The 13,214-nt window shown below is 51.6% G+C and overlaps 1 protein-coding gene across 2 annotated transcripts in view; it reads left to right on the plus strand.

Moving 5' to 3' along the window:
- The first annotated feature begins 291 nt into the window (after positions 1-291).
- Positions 292-13,214, plus strand: part of LOC138657415 (zinc finger protein 271-like) — an 89,610-nt gene continuing 76,687 nt past the window's right edge. For both annotated transcript variants that reach the window (XM_069745190.1, XM_069745192.1), the window contains exon 1: positions 292-461. The gene's annotated coding sequence lies outside the window, so the exon portion shown is untranslated. The remainder of the gene's footprint in view (positions 462-13,214) is intronic.

Below are 13,214 nucleotides of genomic sequence, written 5' to 3' on the forward strand. Positions count from 1 at the left end.
CTACACTGCGCGCCACCTACACTAAACCCCGCCCACAACACGCCCATCGCCAGTGACGTCACACTTGCAAAACCGCCTCCATTCTACCGTCCTAGAAGAGCCAAAACTCCTCCAGACACAGAGAACAGCGCCCAGCACGGAGCTCCGCCCCAATCACATGACACTGACGTCACCACAGGTCCTTCATCCTACGCAGTACACTACTGAGCTCCGCCCCTATCACATGACACTGACGTCACCACAGGTCCTTCATCCTACACAGTACACTACTGAGCTCCGCCCCTATCACATGACCCTGACGTCACCATAGGTCCTAAAGCCTCAAAAAACTAATTCCCCACATATGAACCAATAACCTCAGCAGAGGCCGAATGTACAGAGAGCGGGAGGCGGCTCAGTACTGAGCGTGTACCAGCACCGGAGTGACGGCAGCACCGAGGAGAGGAGCGACAGAGACTCCGGTACAGGATCCATCAGTCACTGACGTCTGTAGATGTGATCGGACCCGGGCCTCTTTCACATTTCCGTCCTGCGCTGGTTGCGTCGTCTTTTGGCGGCCCGTCTACTTTCACTCTAGCGTTTTTTGCAATGCGTCATATTGGACAAAAAACGCATCCTGCAAAGGTGCTTGCAGGATGCGTTTTTTCTCTATTGACTAACATTAGCGACGCATTGCCACACGTCACGGTTGCGCCGTGTAGTGGCGGACCACCGGCTGCAAAAAACGTTACATGTAACGTTTTTTGCGGCCGACGGTCTGCCATTTCCGACCACGCATGCGCGGCCGGAACTCCGCCCCCACCTCCCCGCACCTCACAATGGGGCAGCGGATGCGCTGGAAAAATGCATCCAATGCCTCCGTTGTGCGGCGCATTCACTGCTAGTGTCGGTAACCTCGGCCCGACGCACTGTGACGGGCCGAACCCGACGCTAGTGTGAAAGAAGCCTTATGAAAAAAAACGTTCAAGGGAGGGTTTTTTCATATGTCGGGTACATCGGGCTGGCGACGGCCCCGTACCTACGGAAGTGTGAAAGAGGCCTAAGGCTACTTGCACACTAGCGTTTTTTTCAAAACGTCGCAATGCGTCATTTAGGGCAAAAAACGCATCCTACAAAGTTGTTTGCAGGATGCGTTTTTGCCCCATATATTAACATTAGCGACGCATTGCCACACGTCGCAACCGTCGTGCGATGGTTGCGCCGTGTTGTGGCGAACCGCTGGGAACAAAAAACGTTACATGTAACGTTTTTTGCTGCCGACAAACCACTTTTTCCGACCGCGCATGCGCGGCCGTAAATCCGTCCCCACCTCCCCGCACCTCACAATGGGGCAGCGGATGGGATGAAAATCTGCATCCGCTGCCCCGTTGTGCGACACAAATAACGCTAGCGTCGTTGCGTCTGCACGTTGCAATGTGCAGACGCAACAACGCTAGTGTGAAAGTAGTCTTAGTTACAGGATCCATCGGTCGTGGCCGGTGACGTCTTGTAGATGTGATCGGAGCCTTAGTTACAGGATCCATCGGTCGTGGCCGGTGACGTCTTGTAGATGTGATCGGAGCCTTAGTTACAGGATCCATCGGTCGTGGTCGGTGACGTCTTGTAGATGTGATCGGAGCCTTAGTTACAGGATCCATCGGTCGTGGTCGGTGACGTCTTGTAGATGTGATCGGAGCCTTAGTTACAGGATCCATCGGTCGTGGTCGGTGACGTCTTGTAGGTCTGATCGGGGCCTTAGTTACAGGATCCATCGGTCGTGGTTGGTGACGTCTTGTAGATGTGATCGGAGCCTTAGTTACAGGATCCATCGGTCGGTGACGTCTTTTAGATGTGATCGGAGCCTTAGTTACAGGATCCATCGGTCGTGGTCGGTGACGTCTTGTAGATGTGATTGGAGCCTTAGTTACAGGATCCATCGGTCGTGGTCGGTGACGTCTTGTAGATGTGATCGGAGTCTTAGTTACAGGATCCATCGGTCGTGGTCGGTGACGTCTTGTAGATGTGATTGGAGCCTTAGTTACAGGATCCATCGGTCGGTGACGTCTTGTAGATGTGATCGGAGCCTTAGTTACAGGATCCATCGGTCGTGGTCGGTGACGTCTTGTAGATGTGATTGCAGCCTTAGTTACAGGATCCATCGGTCGTGGTCGGTGACGTCTTGTAGATGTGATCGGAGTCTTAGTTACAGGATCCATCGGTCGTGGTCGGTGACGTCTTGTAGATGTGATCGGAGCCTTAGTTACAGGATCCATTGGTCGTGGTCGGTGATGTCTTGTAGATGTGATCGGAGCCTTAGTTACAGGATCCATCGGTCGTGGTCGGTGACGTCTTGTAGATGTGATCGGAGCCTTAGTTACAGGATCCATCGGTCGTGGTCGGTGACGTCTTGTAGATGTGATCGGAGCCTTAGTTACAGGATCCATCGGTCGTGGTCGGTGACCTCTTGTAGATGTGATTGGAGCCTTAGTTACAGGATCCATCGGTCGTGGTCGGTGACGTCTTGTAGATGTGATCGGAGTCTTAGTTACAGGATCCATCGGTCGTGGTCGGTGACGTCTTGTAGATGTGATCGGAGCCTTAGTTACAGGATCCATCGGTCGGTGACGTCTTGTAGATGTGATCGGAGCCTTAGTTACAGGATCCATCGGTCGTGGTCGGTGACGTCTTGTAGATGTGATTGGAGCCTTAGTTACAGGATCCATCGGTCGTGGTCGGTGACGTCTTGTAGATGTGATCGGAGTCTTAGTTACAGGATCCATCGGTCGTGGTCGGTGACGTCTTGTAGATGTGATCGGAGCCTTAGTTACAGGATCCATTGGTCGTGGTCGGTGATGTCTTGTAGATGTGATCGGAGCCTTAGTTACAGGAACCATCGGTCGTGGTCGGTGACGTCTTGTAGATGTGATCGGAGCCTTAGTTACAGGATCCATCGATCGTGGTCGGTGACGTCTTGTAGATGTGATCGGAGCCTTAGTTACAGGATCCATCGGTCGTGGTCGGTGACGTCTTGTAGATGTGATCGGAGCCTTAGTTACAGGATCCATCGGTCTTGGTCGGTGACGTCTTGTAGATGTGATCGGAGCCTTAGTTACAGGATCCATCGATCGTGGTCGGTGACGTCTTGTAGATGTGATCGGAGCCTTAGTTACAGGATCCATCGGTCGTGGTTGGTGACGTCTTGTAGATGTGATCGGAGCCTTAGTTACAGGATCCATCGGTCGTGGTCGGTGGCGTCTTGTAGATGTGATCGGAGCCTTAGTTACAGGATCCATCGGTCGTGGTTGGTGACGTCTTGTAGATGTGATCGGAGCCTTAGTTACAGGATCTATCGGTCGTGGTCGGTGACGTCTTCTAGATGTGATCGGAGCCTTAGTTACAGGATCCATCGATCGTGGTCGGTGACGTCTTGTAGATGTGATCGGAGCTTTAGTTACAGGATCCATCGGTCGTGGTCGGTGACGTCTTGTAGATGAGATCGGAGCCTTAGTTACAGGATCCATCGGTCGTGGTCGGTGACGTCTTGTAGATGTGATCGGAGCTTTAGTTACAGGATCCATCGGTCACTGACGTCTTGTAGATGTGATCGGAGCCTTAGTTACAGGAACCATCGGTCGTGGTCGGTGACGTCTTGTAGATGTGATCGGAGCCTTAGTTACAGGATCCATCGGTCGTGGTCGGTGACGTCTTGTAGATGTGATTGGAGCCTTAGTTACAGGATCCATCGGTCGTGGTCGGTGACGTCTTGTAGATGTGATCGGAGCCTTAGTTAAAGGATCCATTGGTCGTGGTCGGTGACGTCTTGTAGATGTGATCGGAGCTTTAGTTACAGGATCCATCGGTCGTGGTCGGTGACGTCTTGTAGATGTGATCGGAGCCTTAGTTATAGGATCCATCGGTCGTGGTCGGTGACGTCTTGTAGATGTGATCGGAGCCTTAGTTACAGGATCCATCGTTCGTGGTCGGTGACGTCTTGTAGATGTGATCGGAGTCTTAGTTACAGGATCCATCGGTCGTGGTCGGTGACGTCTTGTAGATGTGATCGGAGTCTTAGTTACAGGATCCATCGGTCGTGGTCGGTGACATCTTGTAGATGTGATCGGAGCCTTAGTTACAGGATCCATCGGTCGTGGTCGGTGACATCTTGTAGATGTGATTGGAGCCTTAGTTACAGGATCCATCGGTCGTGGTCGGTGACGTCTTGTAGATGTGATCGGAGCCTTAGTTACAGGATCCATCGGTCGTGGTCGGTGACGTCTTGTAGATGTGATCGCAGCCTTAGTTACAGGATCCATCGGTCACTGACGTCTTGTAGATGTGATCGGAGCCTTAGTTACAGGATCCATCGGTCGTGGTCGGTGACGTCTCATAGATGTGATCGGAGCCTTAGTTACAGGATCCATCGGTCGTGGTTGGTGACGTCTTGTAGATGTGATCGGAGCCTTAGTTACAGGGTCCATCGTTCGTGGTCGGTGACGTCTTGTAGATGTGATCGGAGCCTTAGTTACAGGATCCATCGGTCGTGGTCACTGACGTCTGTAGATGTGATCGGAGCCTTAGTTACAGGATGCATTGGTCGTGGTCGGTGACGTCTTGTAGATGTGATCGGAGCCTTAGTTACAGGATCCATCGGTCGTGGTCGGTGACGTCTTGTAGATGTGATCGGAGCCTTAGTTACAGGATCCATCGGTCGTGGTCGGTGACGTCTTCTAGATGTGATCGTAGCCTTAGTTACAGGATCCATCGGTCGTGGTTGGTGACGTCTTGTAGATGTGATCGGAGCCTTAGTTACAGGATCCATCGGTCGTGGTCGGTGACGTCTTGTAGATGTGATCGGAGCCTTAGTTACAGGATCCATCGGTCGTGGTCGGTGACGTCTTGTAGATGTGATCGGATCCTTAGTTACAGGATCCATCGTTCGTGGTCGGTGACGTCTTGTAGATGTGATCGGAGCTTTAGTTACAGGATCCATCGGTCGTGGTCGGTGACGTCTTGTAGATGTGATCGGTCCCTTAGTTACAGGATCCATCGGTCGTGGTCGGTGACGTCTTGTAAATGTGATCGGAGCCTTAGTTACAGGATCCATCGGTCGTGGTCGGTGACGTCTTGTAGATGTGATCGGAGCCTTAGTTACAGGATCCATCGGTCTTGGTCGGTGACGTCTTGTAGATGTGATCGGAGCCTTAGTTACAGGATCCATCGATCGTGGTCGGTGACGTCTTGTAGATGTGATCGGAGCCTTAGTTGCAGGATCCATCGGTCTTGGTCGGTGACGTCTTGTAGATGTGATCGGAGCCTTAGTTACAGGATCCATCGGTCGTGGTCGGTGGCGTCTTGTAGATGTGATCGGAGCCTTAGTTACAGGATCCATCGGTCGCGGTCGGTGACGTCTTGTAGATGTGATCGGAGCCTTAGTTACAGGATCTATCGGTCGTGGTCGGTGACGTCTTCTAGATGTGATCGGAGCCTTAGTTACAGAATCCATCGGTCGTGGTTGGTGACGTCTTGTAGATGTGATCGGAGCCTTAGTTACAGGATCCATCGATCGTGGTCGGTGACGTCTTGTAGATGTGATCGGAGCTTAAGTTACAGGATCCATCGGTCGTGGTCGGTGACGTCTTGTAGATGAGATCGGAGCCTTAGTTACAGGATCCATCGATCGTGGTCGGTGACGTCTTGTAGATGTGATCGGAGCTTTAGTTACAGGATCCATCGGTCACTGACGTCTTGTAGATGTGATCGGAGCCTTAGTTACAGGAACCATCGGTCGTGGTCGGTGACGTCTTGTAGATGTGATCGGAGCCTTAGTTACAGGATCCATCGGTCGTGGTCGGTGACGTCTTGTAGATGTGATTGGAGCCTTAGTTACAGGATCCATCGGTCGTGGTCGGTGACGTCTTGTAGATGTGATCGGAGCCTTAGTTAAAGGATCCATTGGTCGTGGTCGGTGACGTCTTGTAGATGTGATCGGAGCCTTAGTTAAAGGATCCATTGGTCGTGGTCGGTGACGTCTTGTAGATGTGATCGCAGCCTTAGTTACAGGATCCATCGGTCACTGACGTCTTGTAGATGTGATCGGAGCCTTAGTTACAGGATCCATCGGTCGTGGTCGGTGACGTCTCATAGATGTGATCGGAGCCTTAGTTACAGGATCCATCGGTCGTGGTTGGTGACGTCTTGTAGATGTGATCGGAGCCTTAGTTACAGGATCCATCGGTCGTGGTCACTGACGTCTGTAGATGTGATCGGAGCCTTAGTTACAGGATGCATTGGTCGTGGTCGGTGACGTCTTGTAGATGTGATCGGAGCCTTAGTTACAGGATCCATCGGTCGTGGTCGGTGACATCTTGTAGATGTGATTGGAGCCTTAGTTACAGGATCCATCGGTCGTGGTCGGTGACATCTTGTAGATGTGATTGGAGCCTTAGTTACAGGATCCATTGGTCGTGGTCGGTGACGTCTTGTAGATGTGATCGGAGCCTTAGTTACAGGATCCATCGGTCGTGGTCGGTGACGTCTCATAGATGTGATCGCAGCCTTAGTTACAGGATCCATCGGTCACTGACGTCTTGTAGATGTGATCGGAGCCTTAGTTACAGGATCCATCGGTCGTGGTCGGTGACGTCTCATAGGTGTGATCGGAGCCTTAGTTACAGGATCCATCGGTCGTGGTTGGTGACGTCTTGTAGATGTGATCGGAGCCTTAGTTACAGGATCCATCGGTCGTGGTCACTGACGTCTGTAGATGTGATCGGAGCCTTAGTTACAGGATGCATTGGTCGTGGTCGGTGACGTCTTGTAGATGTGATCGGAGCCTTAGTTACAGGATCCATCGGTCGTGGTCGGTGACGTCTTGTAGATGTGATCGGAGCCTTAGTTACAGGATCCATCGGTCGTGGTCGGTGACGTCTTCTAGATGTGATCGGAGCCTTAGTTACAGGATCCATCGGTCGTGGTCGGTGACGTCTTGTAGATGTGATCGGAGCCTTAGTTACAGGATCCATCGGTCGTGGTCGGTGACGTCTTGTAGATGTGATCGGATCCTTAGTTACAGGATCCATCGTTCGTGGTCGGTGACGTCTTGTAGATGTGATCGGAGCTTTAGTTACAGGATCCATCGGTCGTGGTCGGTGATGTCTTGTAGATGTGATCGGTCCCTTAGTTACAGGATCCATCGGTCGTGGTCGGTGACGTCTTGTAGATGTGATCGGAGCCTTAGTTACAGGATCCATCGGTCGTGGTCGGTGACGTCTTGTAGATGTGATCGGAGCCTTAGTTACAGGATCCATCGGTCTTGGTCGGTGACGTCTTGTAGATGTGATCGGAGCCTTAGTTACAGGATCCATCGATCGTGGTCGGTGACGTCTTGTAGATGTGATCGGAGCCGTAGTTACAGGATCCATCGGTCGTGGTTGGTGACGTCTTGTAGATGTGATCGGAGCCTTAGTTACAGGATCCATCGGTCGTGGTCGGTGGCGTCTTGTAGATGTGATCGGAGCCTTAGTTACAGGATCCATCGGTCGTGGTTGGTGACGTCTTGTAGATGTGATCGGAGCCTTAGTTACAGGATCCATCGGTCGTGGTCGGTGACGTCTTCTAGATGTGATCGGAGCCTTAGTTACAGAATCCATCGGTCGTGGTTGGTGACGTCTTGTAGATGTGATCGGAGCCTTAGTTACAGGATCCATCGATCGTGGTCGGTGACGTCTTGTAGATGTGATCGGAGCTTTAGTTACAGGATCCATCGGTCATGGTCGGTGACGTCTTGTAGATGAGATCGGAGCCTTAGTTACAGGATCCATCGGTCGTGGTCGGTGACGTCTTGTAGATGTGATCGGAGCTTTAGTTACAGGATCCATCGGTCACTGACGTCTTGTAGATGTGATCGGAGCCTTAGTTACAGGAACCATCGGTCGTGGTCGGTGACGTCTTGTAGATGTGATCGGAGCCTTAGTTACAGGATCCATCGGTCGTGGTCGGTGACGTCTTGTAGATGTGATTGGAGCCTTAGTTACAGGATCCATCGGTCGTGGTCGGTGACGTCTTGTAGATGTGATCGGAGCCTTAGTTAAAGGATCCATTGGTCGTGGTCGGTGACGTCTTGTAGATGTGATCGGAGCTTTAGTTACAGGATCCATCGGTCGTGGTCGGTGACGTCTTGTAGATGTGATCGGAGCCTTAGTTATAGGATCCATCGGTCGTGGTCTGTGACGTCTTGTAGATGTGATTGGAGCCTTAGTTACAGGATCCATCGGTCATGGTCGGTGACGTCTTGTAGATGTGATCGGAGCCTTAGTTACAGGATCCATCGGTCGTGGTTGGTGACATCTTGTAGATGTGATCGGAGCCTTAGTTATAGGATCCATCGGTCGTGGTCGGTGACGTCTTGTAGATGTGATCGGAGCCTTAGTTACAAGATCCATCGGTCGTGGTCGGTGACGTCTTGTAGATGTGATCGGAGCCTTAGTTACAGGATCCATCGTTCGTGGTCGGTGACGTCTTGTAGATGTGATCGGAGTCTTAGTTACAGGATCCATCGGTCGTGGTCGGTGACGTCTTGTAGATGTGATCGGAGCCTTAGTTACAGGATCCATCGGTCGTGGTCGGTGACGTCTTGTAGATGTGATTGGAGCCTTAGTTACAGGATCCATCGGTCGTGGTCGGTGACGTCTTGTAGATGTGATCGGAGTCTTAGTTACAGGATCCATCGTTCGTGGTCGGTGACGTCTTGTAGATGTGATCGGAGCTTTAGTTACAGGATCCATCGGTCGTGGTCGGTGACGTCTTGTAGATGTGATCGGAGCCTTAGTTACAGGATCCATCGGTCGTGGTCGGTGACGTCTTGTAGATGTGATCGGAGCCTTAGTTACAGGATCCATCGGTCGTGGTCGGTGACATCTTGTAGATGTGATCGGAGCCTTAGTTACAGGATCCATCGGTCGTGGTCGGTGACATCTTGTAGATGTGATCGGAGCCTTAGTTACAGGATCCATCGGTCGTGGTCGGTGACATCTTGTAGATGTGATCGGAGCCTTAGTTACAGGATCCATCGGTCGTGGTCGGTGACATCTTGTAGATGTGATCGGAGCCTTAGTTACAGGATCCATCGGTCGTGGTCGGTGACGTCTTGTAGATGTGATCGGAGCCTTAGTTACAGGATCCATCGGTCGTGGTCGGTGACGTCTCATAGATGTGATCGCAGCCTTAGTTACAGGATCCATCGGTCACTGACGTCTTGTAGATGTGATCGGAGCCTTAGTTACAGGATCCATCGGTCGTGGTCGGTGACGTCTCATAGATGTGATCGGAGCCTTAGTTACAGGATCCATCGGTCGTGGTTGGTGACGTCTTGTAGATGTGATCGGAGCCTTAGTTACAGGGTCCATCGTTCGTGGTCAGTGACGTCTTGTAGATGTGATCGGAGCCTTAGTTACAGGATCCATCGGTCGTGGTCACTGACGTCTGTAGATGTGATCGGAGCCTTAGTTACAGGATGCATTGGTCGTGGTCGGTGACGTCTTGTAGATGTGATCGGAGCCTTAGTTACAGGATCCATCGGTCGTGGTCGGTGACGTCTTGTAGATGTGATCGGAGCCTTAGTTACAGGATCCATCGGTCGTGGTCGGTGACGTCTTCTAGATGTGATCGGAGCCTTAGTTACAGGATCCATCGGTCGTGGTCGGTGACGTCTTGTAGATGTGATCGGAGCCTTAGTTACAGGATCCATCGGTCGTGGTCGGTGACGTCTTGTAGATTTGATCGGAGCCTTAGTTACAGGATCCATCGGTCGTGGTCGGTGACGTCTTGTAGATGTGATCCGAGCCTTAGTTACAGGTTCCATCGTTCGTGGTCGGTGACGTCTTGTAGATGTGATCGGAGCTTTAGTTACAGGATCCATCGGTCGTGGTCGGTGACGTCTTGTAGATGAGATCGGAGCCTTAGTTACAGGATCCATCGGTCGTGGTCGGTGACGTCTTGTAGATGTGATCGGAGCTTTAGTTACAGGATCCATCGGTCACTGACGTTTTGTAGATGTGATCGGAGCCTTAGTTACAGGAACCATCGGTCGTGGTCGGTGACGTCTTGTAGGTGTGATCGGAGCCTTAGTTACAGGATCCATCGGTCGTGGTCGGTGACGCCTTGTAGATGTGATCGGAGCCTTAGTTACAGGATCCATCTGTCGTGGTCGGTGACGTCTTGTAGATGTGATTGGATCCTTAGTTACAGGATTCATCGGTCGTGGTCACTGACGTCTTGTAGATGTGTTCGTTGCCTTAGTTACAGGATCCATCGGTCGTGGTTGGTGACATCTTGTAGATGTAATCGGAGCCTTAGTTACAGGATCCATCGCTCGTGGTCGGTGACGTCTTGTAGATGTGATCGGAGCCTTAGTTACAGGATCCATCGGTCGTGGTTGGTGACATCTTGTAGATGTGATCGGAGCCTTAGTTAGAGGATCCATCGGTCGTGGTCGGTGACGTCTTGTAGATGTGATCGGAGCCTTAGTTACAGGATCCATCGGTCGTGGTCGGTGACGTCTTGTAGATGTGATCGGATCCTTAGTTACAGGATCCATCGTTCGTGGTCGGTGACGTCTTGTAGATGTGATCGGAGCTTTAGTTACAGGATCCATCGGTCGTGGTCGGTGACGTCTTGTAGATGTGATCGGTCCCTTAGTTACAGGATCCATCGGTCGTGGTCGGTGACGTCTTGTAGATGTGATCGGAGCCTTAGTTACAGGATCCATCGGTCGTGGTCGGTGACGTCTTGTAGATGTGATCGGAGCCTTAGTTACAGGATCCATCGGTCTTGGTCGGTGACGTCTTGTAGATGTGATCGGAGCCTTAGTTACAGGATCCATCGATCGTGGTCGGTGACGTCTTGTAGATGTGATCGGAGCCTTAGTTACAGGATCCATCGGTCGTGGTTGGTGACGTCTTGTAGATGTGATCGGAGCCTTAGTTACAGGATCCATCGGTCGTGGTCGGTGGCGTCTTGTAGATGTGATCGGAGCCTTAGTTACAGGATCCATCGGTCGTGGTTGGTGACGTCTTGTAGATGTGATCGGAGCCTTAGTTACAGGATCTATCGGTCGTGGTCGGTGACGTCTTCTAGATGTGATCGGAGCCTTAGTTACAGAATCCATCGGTCGTGGTTGGTGACGTCTTGTAGATGTGATCGGAGCCTTAGTTACAGGATCCATCGATCGTGGTCGGTGACGTCTTGTAGATGTGATCGGAGCTTTAGTTACAGGATCCATCGGTCATGGTCGGTGACGTCTTGTAGATGAGATCGGAGCCTTAGTTACAGGATCCATCGGTCGTGGTCGGTGACGTCTTGTAGATGTGATCGGAGCTTTAGTTACAGGATCCATCGGTCACTGACGTCTTGTAGATGTGATCGGAGCCTTAGTTACAGGAACCATCGGTCGTGGTCGGTGACGTCTTGTAGATGTGATCGGAGCCTTAGTTACAGGATCCATCGGTCGTGGTCGGTGACGTCTTGTAGATGTGATTGGAGCCTTAGTTACAGGATCCATCGGTCGTGGTCGGTGACGTCTTGTAGATGTGATCGGAGCCTTAGTTAAAGGATCCATTGGTCGTGGTCGGTGACGTCTTGTAGATGTGATCGGAGCTTTAGTTACAGGATCCATCGGTCGTGGTCGGTGACGTCTTGTAGATGTGATCGGAGCCTTAGTTATAGGATCCATCGGTCGTGGTCTGTGACGTCTTGTAGATGTGATTGGAGCCTTAGTTACAGGATCCATCGGTCATGGTCGGTGACGTCTTGTAGATGTGATCGGAGCCTTAGTTACAGGATCCATCGGTCGTGGTTGGTGACATCTTGTAGATGTGATCGGAGCCTTAGTTACAGGATCCATCGGTCGTGGTCGGTGACGTCTTGTAGATGTGATCGGAGCCTTAGTTACAAGATCCATCGGTCGTGGTCGGTGACGTCTTGTAGATGTGATCGGAGCCTTAGTTACAGGATCCATCGTTCGTGGTCGGTGACGTCTTGTAGATGTGATCGGAGTCTTAGTTACAGGATCCATCGGTCGTGGTCGGTGACGTCTTGTAGATGTGATCGGAGCCTTAGTTACAGGATCCATCGGTCGTGGTCGGTGACGTCTTGTAGATGTGATTGGAGCCTTAGTTACAGGATCCATCGGTCGTGGTCGGTGACGTCTTGTAGATGTGATCGGAGTCTTAGTTACAGGATCCATCGTTCGTGGTCGGTGACGTCTTGTAGATGTGATCGGAGCTTTAGTTACAGGATCCATCGGTCGTGGTCGGTGACGTCTTGTAGATGTGATCGGAGCCTTAGTTACAGGATCCATCGGTCGTGGTCGGTGACGTCTTGTAGATGTGATCGGAGCCTTAGTTACAGGATCCATCGGTCGTGGTCGGTGACATCTTGTAGATGTGATCGGAGCCTTAGTTACAGGATCCATCGGTCGTGGTCGGTGACATCTTGTAGATGTGATCGGAGCCTTAGTTACAGGATCCATCGGTCGTGGTCGGTGACATCTTGTAGATGTGATCGGAGCCTTAGTTACAGGATCCATCGGTCGTGGTCGGTGACATCTTGTAGATGTGATCGGAGCCTTAGTTACAGGATCCATCGGTCGTGGTCGGTGACGTCTTGTAGATGTGATCGGAGCCTTAGTTACAGGATCCATCGGTCGTGGTCGGTGACGTCTCATAGATGTGATCGCAGCCTTAGTTACAGGATCCATCGGTCACTGACGTCTTGTAGATGTGATCGGAGCCTTAGTTACAGGATCCATCGGTCGTGGTCGGTGACGTCTCATAGATGTGATCGGAGCCTTAGTTACAGGATCCATCGGTCGTGGTTGGTGACGTCTTGTAGATGTGATCGGAGCCTTAGTTACAGGGTCCATCGTTCGTGGTCAGTGACGTCTTGTAGATGTGATCGGAGCCTTAGTTACAGGATCCATCGGTCGTGGTCGGTGACGTCTTGTAGATGTGATCGGAGCCTTAGTTACAGGATCCATCGGTCGTGGTCGGTGACGTCTTCTAGATGTGATCGGAGCCTTAGTTACAGGATCCATCGGTCGTGGTCGGTGACGTCTTGTAGATGTGATCGGAGCCTTAGTTACAGGATCCATCGGTCGTGGTCGGTGACGTCTTGTAGATTTGATCGGAGCCTTAGTTACAGGATCCATCGGTCGTGGTCGGTGACGTCTTGTAGATGTG

The sequence above is a fragment of the Ranitomeya imitator genome, chromosome 1 (assembly GCF_032444005.1).
Source record: "Ranitomeya imitator isolate aRanImi1 chromosome 1, aRanImi1.pri, whole genome shotgun sequence".
Taxonomy (NCBI): Eukaryota; Metazoa; Chordata; class Amphibia; order Anura; family Dendrobatidae; genus Ranitomeya; species Ranitomeya imitator.